The 11,865-nt window shown below is 32.7% G+C and overlaps 1 non-coding gene and 2 pseudogenes across 1 annotated transcript; 1 reads left to right on the top strand and 2 right to left on the bottom strand.

The window, feature by feature from the left end:
• Positions 1–2,165: 2,165 nt before the first annotated feature.
• On the bottom strand, positions 2,166–2,753 carry LOC102892837 (annotated as a pseudogene).
• A 2,880-nt stretch (positions 2,754–5,633) lies between these two features.
• LOC112478871 lies at positions 5,634–5,752 on the bottom strand (annotated as a pseudogene).
• A 1,261-nt stretch (positions 5,753–7,013) lies between these two features.
• On the top strand, positions 7,014–7,139 carry LOC112478845. The gene has a single exon (XR_003045974.1). It is a non-coding gene; the product is annotated as a small nucleolar RNA SNORA77 (small nucleolar RNA).
• Positions 7,140–11,865: the final 4,726 nt, after the last annotated feature.

Genomic DNA, 11,865 nt, shown 5'->3' with positions numbered 1-11,865 from the left:
TGAGCAGTGTTGGTTCTGGAAAGTAGCTAAATTCTAGACAGATGTTGAAGTTTGGTTCAGGAAGATTTGCAGATTGCTTTAGATGAGAAAATGAGAGAAGTCAATACTTTCTAAGGTTCCTATTCTAATCATAGAAAAAATGGATTTCCATTTATTGCGACTGGTTAGAGTAAGTAATGCATTTAGGAGAAGAGAATTGGGAATAGATGTCTACTATAGAGTGAGATAGATAGAAATGGAGTTCAGGGGTAGTTAGGGAGAAGAAATACACATTTGGTAGGCATCAGCATAATAATGATATTTTACCTAGGGGGTAAATGGAAAAGAAGAACATACATTTGGAAGTCAGAAATGTGATGAGAAACCAGGAAAAAAAAAATATTGTCAAGAGAACTTTGTGTAAAATTAAATCTAAATCATTAGAAAATTGGTATGCTGTAGAATGGTTCCTAAGCCACTCTCTAATATTGATTTATAATGGAACTAGTTCTTCAGTAAAAAAAAGGAGAATAAATGAACATTCTATATATTTATGTCAGCTTTATATCTCATCCTCAATTCTGAGCAAATAGAGCTAAACATATTTTGACTTTACCTCTTACCTTCACTTACTTTTCTTAAAGATGGGAAATTTGGGGATTCTGAGAGGCTCACTGAGTGGAAAGAAACATTCCACCGCAACACGCACACCTGCTATCATTTTATTTTTGCACCAAGACTATGTCTTCTCTGACCTTAGTGATAAATACATAAGTTAAATAAGCAATAATTATAGGCAAAAATTTCTCAAATTATTTCTAAATTAGATGTATGGATTTCAATATACATTGGTAGGCATAATTTAAGTGAAAAATTTATCTAAATTTTTTGAATAATTCCAGTAAAATTCCAACATTTTCTTATAATGTAGATTAGTAGGGCAATAAATATGACAAAACTATCAAAATTATTGTATTAATTTTAAGGTAATTTGGAATGCATAGATATAGCTGTGACATAAAATAGATTTTAATATTTTAGGAGTAGATCTGAAAGTTATTTAATATTTCTTTTATACCATGTGATAAAATTTATGTTCATTTTGATGGTAAAGATTTTCAGTATTTTGTTAATAATTTAGTGATTACTTTAGAGGCTAAGACAATTGGCCTGTGTGAGAAAGGCCAAAAATAATTATTTTGAAGGGGTTCTCTCAGAGCTTATTGTCAAACTTTAACAATGAAAATGGCTTCTTAATCAGAAACATTTTAATCAGTTTAAAAACTTTTAAATCTTCAAAAAAATTTGCAAAATCTGAAATTGTTGACTGAAACTTTAAAAGAGATTCTCTTATCACCTTGAACATAGGTGTCTGAATTACTGAAGACAAGAAAAATATAAATTAAGTAAAAATATAAACTGCTCTATAAACCCAATGTTCTGAAAGTAGTTTTAAGTACTTTTGTTATTATAAAACCTGAAAGATAAATAAATCTAAAATGGCAATTTGTACAGAATTCTGTACAAAGATAAATAAATTTAAAATGGAAATTTATAGTCTTGGCCTGTGTGCGCCTGCGCACGTGTGTGTGTGTGTGTGTGTGTGAGAGAGAGAGAGAGAGAGAGAGAGAGAGAGAGAGAGAGAGAGAGAGAGGAGAGAGAGATTTAAATGGTAGACTTCATTCTATTTGGCCTGATTATTCAGTTTGAAATTGTCTAGTATCCTGGGCTCTGTGATGACACACATCTGTTGTTCAACTTTATGTGTACTGCTAACAATGCTACATTGGACACTGAGAAATTTGTTAATGGGACTCATATTAAGTGTTCTTACCACAATTTTAAAAAAAGGGAATATTTAGAGTACTCTTGCTGGTAATTATCAAGCACTATCTAAAGAGAACTAGAATTAATTTATTTTTTATTCAGGACCTTAGTTTATAGATTTCCTTGCTCACCTTGACTCAAAATGTCTGGTCCTCTGATTAGGGGAAAGTATAAAACAAAAGTGAATTCAATTAAATGAAGTCGTTGTTTAATCTATCTTTTAATTTAAATGTAGAAGCTTCTTTTTTTTTTTTTTTTTTTTTTTTTCTGCAGAAAGCTTTATTGTTTCAATTTGGTCCAAGGCATGGGAGTAGGCTCCAGGATGGTTAGAAGGCTGCCTATTGGTTTCAGGGAAAAGATCAGGCACAAGGCCAACACCAAGGGATGCTGAAGGGTTCTTCAAAAGCCTCTGGGATCCAGAGGCTCTTAGTGATATAGAGGGTGAGGATGAGCCTTTTGAAGACATACTTGCCCAACCCAGCCTGGGGAGCGACCAGCCTGTGGAGGTTAGTCAGGTGGTCGCCCATCTTCTTGATGAATTTCACCTTCTCATTTAGGAAGTGGCTCTCCAGGAAGTCACAGAGATGGGGGGGGCAGAACCCAGGGCATGCATATCCAAAAGGGCCTGGTTCAGGTTCTTCTCCAATACCGTGCTGCTTCCATGGCATCCTGAATTTTACCCCACTCATTTTGAGAAGGCTTCTGCAGGTCCTGGAAAAGGGCGCGGCTGCCTCGCTGGTTTTGCATCTTCAAGAGACCGCTCGGCACCTTGCGTTTCTCCTCAGCCAACTCTCTGAAGTAGCCCATGTATTCCAGAGCCACATCAACACGGTTGAAGTAGAAGCCCAGAGAGAGGTAGGTGTAGGAGGCTTGCAGAAGCAGGTTAACCAGGCAGTTGACGCGGTCTCCACCTTGGTGGAATAATTCTGACAGATTTGAGAGTTCATGGTTGTTCAGAAATAAGGAATTAAGCTCAAAACACATTGTTGGCTGGTCTCAGAGGCCAACGATGGCTGAGAAGGTTCCGAAGGTTGAGACTGGAAAAGAGGTTGGAGGGTGGTCAGAGGCTGGAATAAGGAGTGTCCTGGGTCTGTTCCACCCAAACACTATCAAAGCAAAAGACAGATCTGAAGGCATGCTAGAAGCTCTTTAAAAACCTTGTACGTATAGTAGATTTGTTTTTGTAAAATTCTTCAGGTTAAATATGCTATTTGGATATACATGTTTAAAAATTCTCCTAAGTTACACCTCCAATGCTAAGGTGGGTTATAGTTTTACCTTCCCTTTCATTCTCTCACATCTCAAATCTTTGACTTATACTTGTTTTTATCTATACTTTAACTTACTTGTATTTATAATTCCTACTATTCAATAAGATTTTAGTAGTATTTTTTCTCTAAAATGTACTTTTTAGCTGCATAGAACAGAATACACATATATACATATACACAGAATACATATAAATGTGTATATGGACATGGATGTATTATATATACATTCATCCATCTATACACACATTTTATTCCCAGTAACAGCTCCATCTATTTGTGAGTGAAAAGAGATAAAACATGTAAAACTCTTAGAACAAAGCCAGAATATAAAAAATGCATAATTAATATTTATAGAATTCCATTGCACATTTACATTAACATTTAAACATTACCTTATATAACAGTTCATACTAAGAAATTTTAAGCAAACATACTGGAAATACCATTTAAAAAAGGCAATTTAACATTTTTAACGTTTCATCTAAAAGCTATTAAAATCAATATTCTAATTTAGTTAGTAACAATTACTGATATGATTTTTAGAGATTCTTGAACAGTCTGATAACTTCAAATAAATATGTTTACACCAACCAAGGATTACCAACAATGTCTTAAAGTCACCTTCAGAGGGCTATAGAATAACGACTTCGATTAGAAAATCTAAACCATGTCTATATACAGATGTCATTTAAATTGGGTTAATACTAGGTTTAGGGAAGAAAAAAATTAGTCAAAAATTGGGTTGGTTTTGTTTACTAAACCAATTGGCTGATTATCTGAAACTTTTGCATTGCTATTATCTGGAAACAAAATGTAACTTTTGGGCATTCTTCTATGGAGAATCCAATACATGAAGAGATAAAAAACACAAACCAGACAAAAGGTCATTTGATATAATTTCTGAACACTTAAATTTTGAAAATTAATACGATAAATTTATTTTTTACTCTATCGATCTTTTCAATTGTAGTTGTGAAACAAAGAATAAAAACTTATTTAATACTTAGAATAAATCTTAACTCTGCATTGTCAACTGAATTAATGATTCACTCTTTTCATTGTCAACTGAATTAATGATTCACTCTATTTTCTAAGAGGGTCTCAGGAAAAACAATGCTTTACAGTATCAGTTTGACAGTGGTGTTGCCAATATAAATGTCAACATGATAATGAGGGTATAAGTCTAATCTCTACATATTAATAAATTGACATAAACAATGAACGTTATAAATTGAGAATTTTAGTTTTATAAAGACACTCACAAAAGAATCATAAATAAATAAATACATACATACATACATACATAAATACATAAATAAAAAAATACTAGATATATTTACTGTTTATCATTATCCTCAACGTTCTGGTGTCATGTCAACGAAAGTCATCAAATAAAGAAAAGAATATTTGCTAAAGTAAATGTTCATCATATGCACAATACAATTGTTTTTGTATCTCAACATCATGGTTTGTATAAATTTTCTTACTGAATTTCAATCTCAAATACTTACAATATATATCTGAAGTTTGAAATTTCCTACTGACAGTGTGAGCAATGTCACTTCAATTCCAAAATTAATGTAATTATTGGTATTTGGGCTGCTATTAATGTTCTGATTTTGATTTGGATGTAATTGTGTTAAATTTTAGGAAATTCATGATTATACTTCAATTAAATTTTGAAAAAAAAAATGCCTGTGGGAATCAATCTTGATCCTAAAGCAAAAATAGTGTAAATGATTTATAAAGACTAAAAGTAGGATGCAGCTTCACATTTTCATATCTTCATATCTTTTAAAAATAGGAACAGTAATATAGAAACACTTAAATATTTTACTACCAGAGAATAAGGAGAAAAACCTCACTGTTGGTGGTTACATAAACTGAACTGATACCTTCTTCATAGGCCTTAATTGAAATAACAGACTGGCTTATCAAATAGTAAGTTTTTATCACATTAAATTTTAAAGAATGGGATATTATTATTATTATTATTATTCTGCTTGGATTTTGTTGCCTCTTTGTCTAAAGATGAATAGAGTGACTTAAATTGGCCAAACTAGATTAAAAATTATGGCTTTAGTACTTGGCAAAGAAGATCCTCTATGTTTCAGTGAATGGAACAAGGAATCCAGTTTCCCCAGAGGATTTCTGCAGCTCAGATATCTTTTGACCATGAGAGAAATCAACCTGAAGACCAAGCTGTCACATCTAAGATGACATAGTAAAAATGTGGAAAATATCTTGATCTTTGATGACTTGTTTAGCTACTGGATTCTCTATCCATCTCTCAAAAGATTTTGTTGTGTGATAATAACTTTCCCCACTGTTTAAGCCAGGTACAGTCAGAAATTATCATTACATAGAAAATCTTCCTGATACTGACAAATTCTATTTATGTATTTACTTATTTATTTAATTTATTTATTCATTATTTTTATTTATTATTATTATTATTTTTTTATGCAAGGGAACCCTTGGTTGACCTCACAGATTGCAAGGACCTTGTCAGCTTACAATCCCTTATTATTATTATTTTTTACTTATTAATTTTTATACCTACAGCACCTGGTCTTCCTAGGTGGTCTCCCATCCAAGTACTAACCAGGCCCTACCCTGCTTAGCTTCCAAGATCAGACAAAATTGGGCTTGTTCAGGGTAGCATGGCCATAGACTGATATTGACAAATTTTAAATACTCATTTTTTTTTCTCCTAAGCTGTATGCCCTTTGAAAATAGTTAATTCTATCTGAGGCTTGGTTTACTCAACTATAAAATTATTTGGCTGACCCATTCCAACACAAAATCATGTAATCATTTTCTGTAGATATAATGATCAAATTTAGTGATAAAAATGTGAGTATGCATAGCAGAGGCTTTTTGTGAACCACTTAAGCAATTTATGATGCAAATTATAGATTTTTTTCTTTATTCTCCAGAATCAAATATAGTATTATTTTCTTGTATTTCTTCAAATTTCTAATGGTGGAGACTCCCTCTGAAACAATATTATAATTTTAGTTTTAGCATTTCTTTTTGGTTGAAGTCACTGTGAATTAAGAAACCATCAAACTCAAACACATTTCTCACAATATCCCACCTCAGTCTCCAATGCAGTTGATGAGCCTGCTAATAAAAAAGCTAAAGAAATTATGTTTTTTTCCTTGATATCTAAGAACAGATGTGCATGATGGCTGTCTAGGGCAAAATGTAAATTTGGATATCCATATATTACACCTGACTCTTTTTTGCCTCCTGAAACACTCTCAATTAGGTTTTGGAGAGTGCTCTCCACAAGCAGTGTCACCATCTGCTCTTTTAACCAACTACCAATTTTTGCTAAACTAAATGGAGCTTTATAATGGGTTTTGCATTGTTATTTATTTAATTTTGTAGTTTAAGTCAAAAGGAGCAGTGCTAATGAACCTGTCACTTTCATCTTTTTTTTTCTTATAAACATAACTCTACTCTTCCATTTTTATCAGATTCCTTATTAGCTTTTCTGAAGATTGTGAGACAATCTGTTTCAGTGCTTATTTTTCTCATCAGTGAGAATTACACCTGTCGACCTTTGAAGATTCCATATTCTTTGAAAAGAATCTGCTCAAGGAATATACCCATAATAAAGTTACATGATAGAAAAATTAAGTATAAAACAAAATACTCCATAAAATGTCAATTGCTCATAAGGAAAAAACATACATATAAAGTCTACTTTTGACCTTGAGATGTACTCAAAAGGAGGACAAACAAAAAGACATGTCATAACTCTCATGTGTCATATATGCTTAAAAGCAGTATGTCTCTCTTGCCATGTAATTAATGTAATAATGATGATGATGTTAGCAATAATCAAATGTTTCTACATTGCCAAGTAGAAAAATAATAATAACAAGACTTTTATGATAATACTTCCCTTATAAGATTTTGCTTTATACAAACTCACTCTGTGCCTAGTTGGAGTCCCAAGCCAGGGCTTTTTCTGTCTGCCACAGAAACATTCCCAGGTGCTGTAATTACTTTGACCTGTCAAGGACGATGCGACTGAGCAGGGACACAGGGTGTTTTCTGGGGAAGGAAGGGCCATCTAGGCCCCGAGTCCGTGCTCAGTGGCCTGGCCTCGCTGTACTTGGGCAGGTGGTCAAGTCATGGTGTCTGACTAGAGTTCCACAGAGACTGAATGGGCTTTGTGAGGTCCTCATGGCCAGTTGCTTACTTGGGGCCGACAATGGCGGCCATAAGGAATGATCAGACGTAACCCAGCAGAAAGACCAAGGTCCCAAGCGTGACTACATGTTTATTTGGGTGACTCTGGAGACGTACAGTAGAACAGCAGCTTTTTCTGTGGTGAGTGTATCCCAGGCTCGTACGAGGCAAGATTGGGCAAAAAGCAATAAGGACGGGAAAATGGCTGAAAAGCTGGAAGTTTTTTCAGCAAAGGCAAGCCAGGAGTCCAAAGATGAGACCAAGGCAAAAGCTAAGGAGAAGTAATAAGTCCTCTGCCCATGTTGTTTTTCCCCTTCCTTTTCCTTTTTTTAAAAAAGTATGTTCTGCTCCTTCAAGTTGCTTTTATTCTGTTTTGTTTTTATGAGACTTTATATATAAAAAACTGAATTATAATAATAAAAAATTACTTAATCATGTAGAAAGATAATCTATAATATTAAATTAAATATGAATTCCTGATATTTTCATCTTGGCTTACATGGTCTTCTAGTCATTTTTTAAAAATTTTGATAATTTTTTCTCCATTAAATCTCAGCTTTTTCATGATTCAGAGACATAACATATAATGCATTATCTCTGCTTTGTTTCTCTTCTCTACCTGTCAAATTTTCACCAAATTTTGTCTATTCTAAGAAGACTTCTCTATTACCCAAGCTGAATTTCTGATTTTTAATCTCTAGATTTCTTTGTTGTAGCTTAAGGAGACGTGTTTAATTGTAAATTTATGTGTATATTCACACCCCATAAATACATTGAACATTATTCAGATTAGGGAATGTGTTGTACTCATGTTTAAGTCACCTGAAAGTTTTGATAAGTACCTGAACCTATTTTGATAAGTACCTGAACCTATTTTTGACACTGGATTAATTATTCAGACTCATGAAAATATAATTTGTTGGAATTTTAATTTTTAATTAGGCTTGTAAATATTATTTTACTATTTAAGTTCTATTTTAGAAAAGCTCAGCTTATAATGTAATTGATAGACCAGTCAGAGCTACACAATATTTCAGAAAACAGGTCTTCTTATTCCTGGGTCTTTACTTTTTATGACTGGAACTAAATCTTTGTGCTATTAAATACATTGTCAGCGCCAAGCTGAGCAAGAAGGGAAGGTTTCAGCTGTGAGAGGCCTAATGGAAAGAACGCAGGAGGAACCAACATGAGAATGAAACAGCGGGCACCAACTTTATTGTGGGGAGCACGCTTCTTTTGCAGGAAGTGCAGTTCTATTGCGGGGAGCACATTACTTCTTTTGCTCTTCTTCTGCTCCCCAGGGGACTGCATGGACTTTATATATGTCAGAGAACAATAGTGGCATTCTGTCACCCATGCGTGATATAATAAGCTGAATCATACTTATATAAATTAGGTGCAGGTGCCCTACTACGTTAATGAAACATGCCAAATCCGGAGCCCTATCCCTAGCCGCGAGCCTGGATCACAGCCAGACCTGGGACCCATATACATATTCCCCCAAATAAGCCATTTTGACTTTTTGGAAATAAATGATGGAAGTTTTGCAAAACATGGCTATTCTTCAATGCTGCTCAGAATACTCAGATTCTTGGCTATGTTACACATGGATTGCTGAACTGTTCAACCCTGGGTCCCTATAAGCACTAATGAACCTTTCACACCTGGGCCAATTTAACCTTAAACCATGTTGCTCTTCAATTGCCTTATCTTACAGTATAATATGTCAATTTCTGAAAATTTTCAAGCAAAATAATAATAAATGTTTTATTAGCACACATTTATCAAGCATCCACTAGGTAATAGGCAGTGTTCTTGGTGCTTTTCTCATGTTGTTATCTCATGTAATAATCATAACAAAACAAAAAGGTAACTTTTTTTGCTATTATCCCCCAAACTCAAAGTCATAGAGATTAAAAATATCCAAGATCATACTATTGTTGGGAGGTAGTAGAAGACAGGGTTTAAACCAAACCGTCTGACTCAGTAGTAGGCAGCTAAATCAATTCTCGGTTTGGGTGAGTGAAAAGGGAAACACTGATTTGTAATGTCTGAGGATTTCTGTGGTGTTAGTATTCCCATCATTTTCAAACTTACGAAGCTACCAAAAGATCATTCCTGAACAAGGACTTGGGAAGAGATGTGTGCGGTGGGCCCTGAGAGCCTTAAATGACTTTGAAAATGAATCATTTTGCTTTCCCAAGCAAATCTCATACAACTCTTCATGGAACCTTGCTCTTGTCATTTCCTCTATTTAAATATTACAATTTTTTATCTCTGGAAATAAGTGTTGTTCAACATATGCAAATCAATAAATGTGACATACTGCATTGATAGAATGAAAGATAAAAATCATATGATCATCTCAATAGATACAGAAAGAAACATTTGACAAAATACAGCTTTCTTTTATGACAAAAAAAAAAAAAAACCCTCAACAAACTGGGTATAGCAAGAACATATCCCAATATAATAAAGTCCATATGTATATGACAAGCCTATATATTCAATACTCAATAGTGAAAGACTGAAAGGTTTTCCTCTAAGATCATAAACCAGACAAGGGAGCCCACTCACTACACTTATTTAACTTAGTACAAGAAGTCCCAGCTATAGCAATTATACAAGATAATAAAATAAAAGATCCAAATCAGAAAAAAATTTAAATTAAAAAATAAAATAAAAGGCATCCAATTCAAAATGTAAAGTTGCCATTATTTACAGATGATATGATCTTATATAGAAAATTCTAAAGACGCAACCAAAAAAACTGTTCGAACTAAACAGATTCAATAAAGTCACAATAACTTTATTTAAACAATAAATTCAATAAAATCAACATACAGAAATGAATTGCATTTCTATAAACTAATAATGAAAACAAACAAAAAAGAAATAAAGAAATTATCCCACTCAAAATATCCCACTCAAAAAACAATAAAATACAAATAAAAATTAACCAAGGAAGTAAAAGATCTATACAGTGAAAATTACAAGACTTTGAGGAAAGAAATTGAAGAAGACACAAACAAATGAAACTATATCTCATGTTCATAGATTGGAAGAATAAATATTGCTAAAATATCCATACTATAAATTCCAAAGACAACTATCGATCTAATGCAATCCATATCAAAATTGCAAAGACATTTTTCACAGAAATAGAAAAAAATCTTAAAATTTGTATGGAAGCACAGAAGATTCAAAATAGCCAAAGCAATCCTGAGAAAGAAGAACAAAGGCAGAGGCACCACACTTCCTGATTTCAAACTATATTACAAAGACATAATAATTAAGACAGTATGGTAATGTCATAAAAATAGACACATAAATCAATGAAGCAGTATTAAGGGCCCATAAATAAACCCATGCATATATATACATAATCAACTGATGTTTTATAAGGGAGCTATGAAAGAATACTCCATGGAGAAAAGACAGTCTCTTCAATAAATGGAATTGAGAAAATTGGATATTCACATGTGAAAGAATACTGAAAGTTATGATTCAGATTTCATTAAACTTCATGGGCCACAAAAAATATGTGGTACAATTTGAAACCATACAGGACTATTCATAGCTTAATTGTCGCAATAAAGGTAAAAATCTTTCGATTTAATCTGAGCTTTGATTTAATCTTATCTTTGCCATAAAAATGTCTTATTATGAATAAAAGACTTTTTACAAAGTTACTGTTTAATACTAATTTACCAGAAGCATTACATACTGCTATTTAATAACTATTTTAAATTTGTATTTAAATGTTTATTTATATAATATAATACCTCTTTTAATGTTTCAAGTAACTATGAAACACAAATTACCTTTTGATGTTTTATTGAACTAAAAAAATATTTGTTCCATACCTTGTTCTTCACATAATATGTATTTGTTAGGAAACGATAGACTTCCCTACATGATATTCAAACTAATGAAAAGTAGGTGCATTAAACTATTCAAATATAGGCACATCCTTCTCTCAGAGGTAAGCAAGGGAGGTCATTTAAGTGAAATTTTATTTTTAATCATTGTGAGAATGTAATTAATTTTCTTGACCTTATTTCTTAAGAAGATAAATAGCTTCAATCATAAATATTGTTTTTTTCAAATTAACACTATTTTATTCATGCCCATATATAGATAATATAGGTTCTTTCAATGTCAAGTTTTTTTTATGTATTATAGAACACTGCAAAGTAATGTCTATTGTATCTCTTATCAAAGCAAAGTTTTGCTTATGCACATTTGAATGAAAATCTTGCTTACTGCTTAGATTCCTTCTATTCGAAATGAAATATGGCACACTGGAATAAATTTAGACTGCTTCATTTAGAAAATTATAATTTCTTATGAAGATTATTGCACACAAAGAATTGAAATTTGTTATATATGGCTCTCTACTCCAAAGCACATAGTATTTTCACAAATTCTAAATATTCATCAATATGATAAACTGTCTTCAATAAGATGTTACAAAATTAAACCAAAATGGCAAATAACCTGTCATCGAGTCACCATCCCTTCTTTTTGTCCTAATGGTGGATATTGGTAATCAATTAGAGTACCCCTCCTGAAAGAACTA

Source organism: Pteropus alecto, unplaced genomic scaffold (genome assembly GCF_000325575.1).
Source record: "Pteropus alecto unplaced genomic scaffold, ASM32557v1 scaffold22, whole genome shotgun sequence".
NCBI lineage: Eukaryota > Metazoa > Chordata > Mammalia > Chiroptera > Pteropodidae > Pteropus > Pteropus alecto.
Note: the sequence above shows the minus strand (reverse complement) of the source record. Positions and strands in the feature narration are given on the sequence as shown.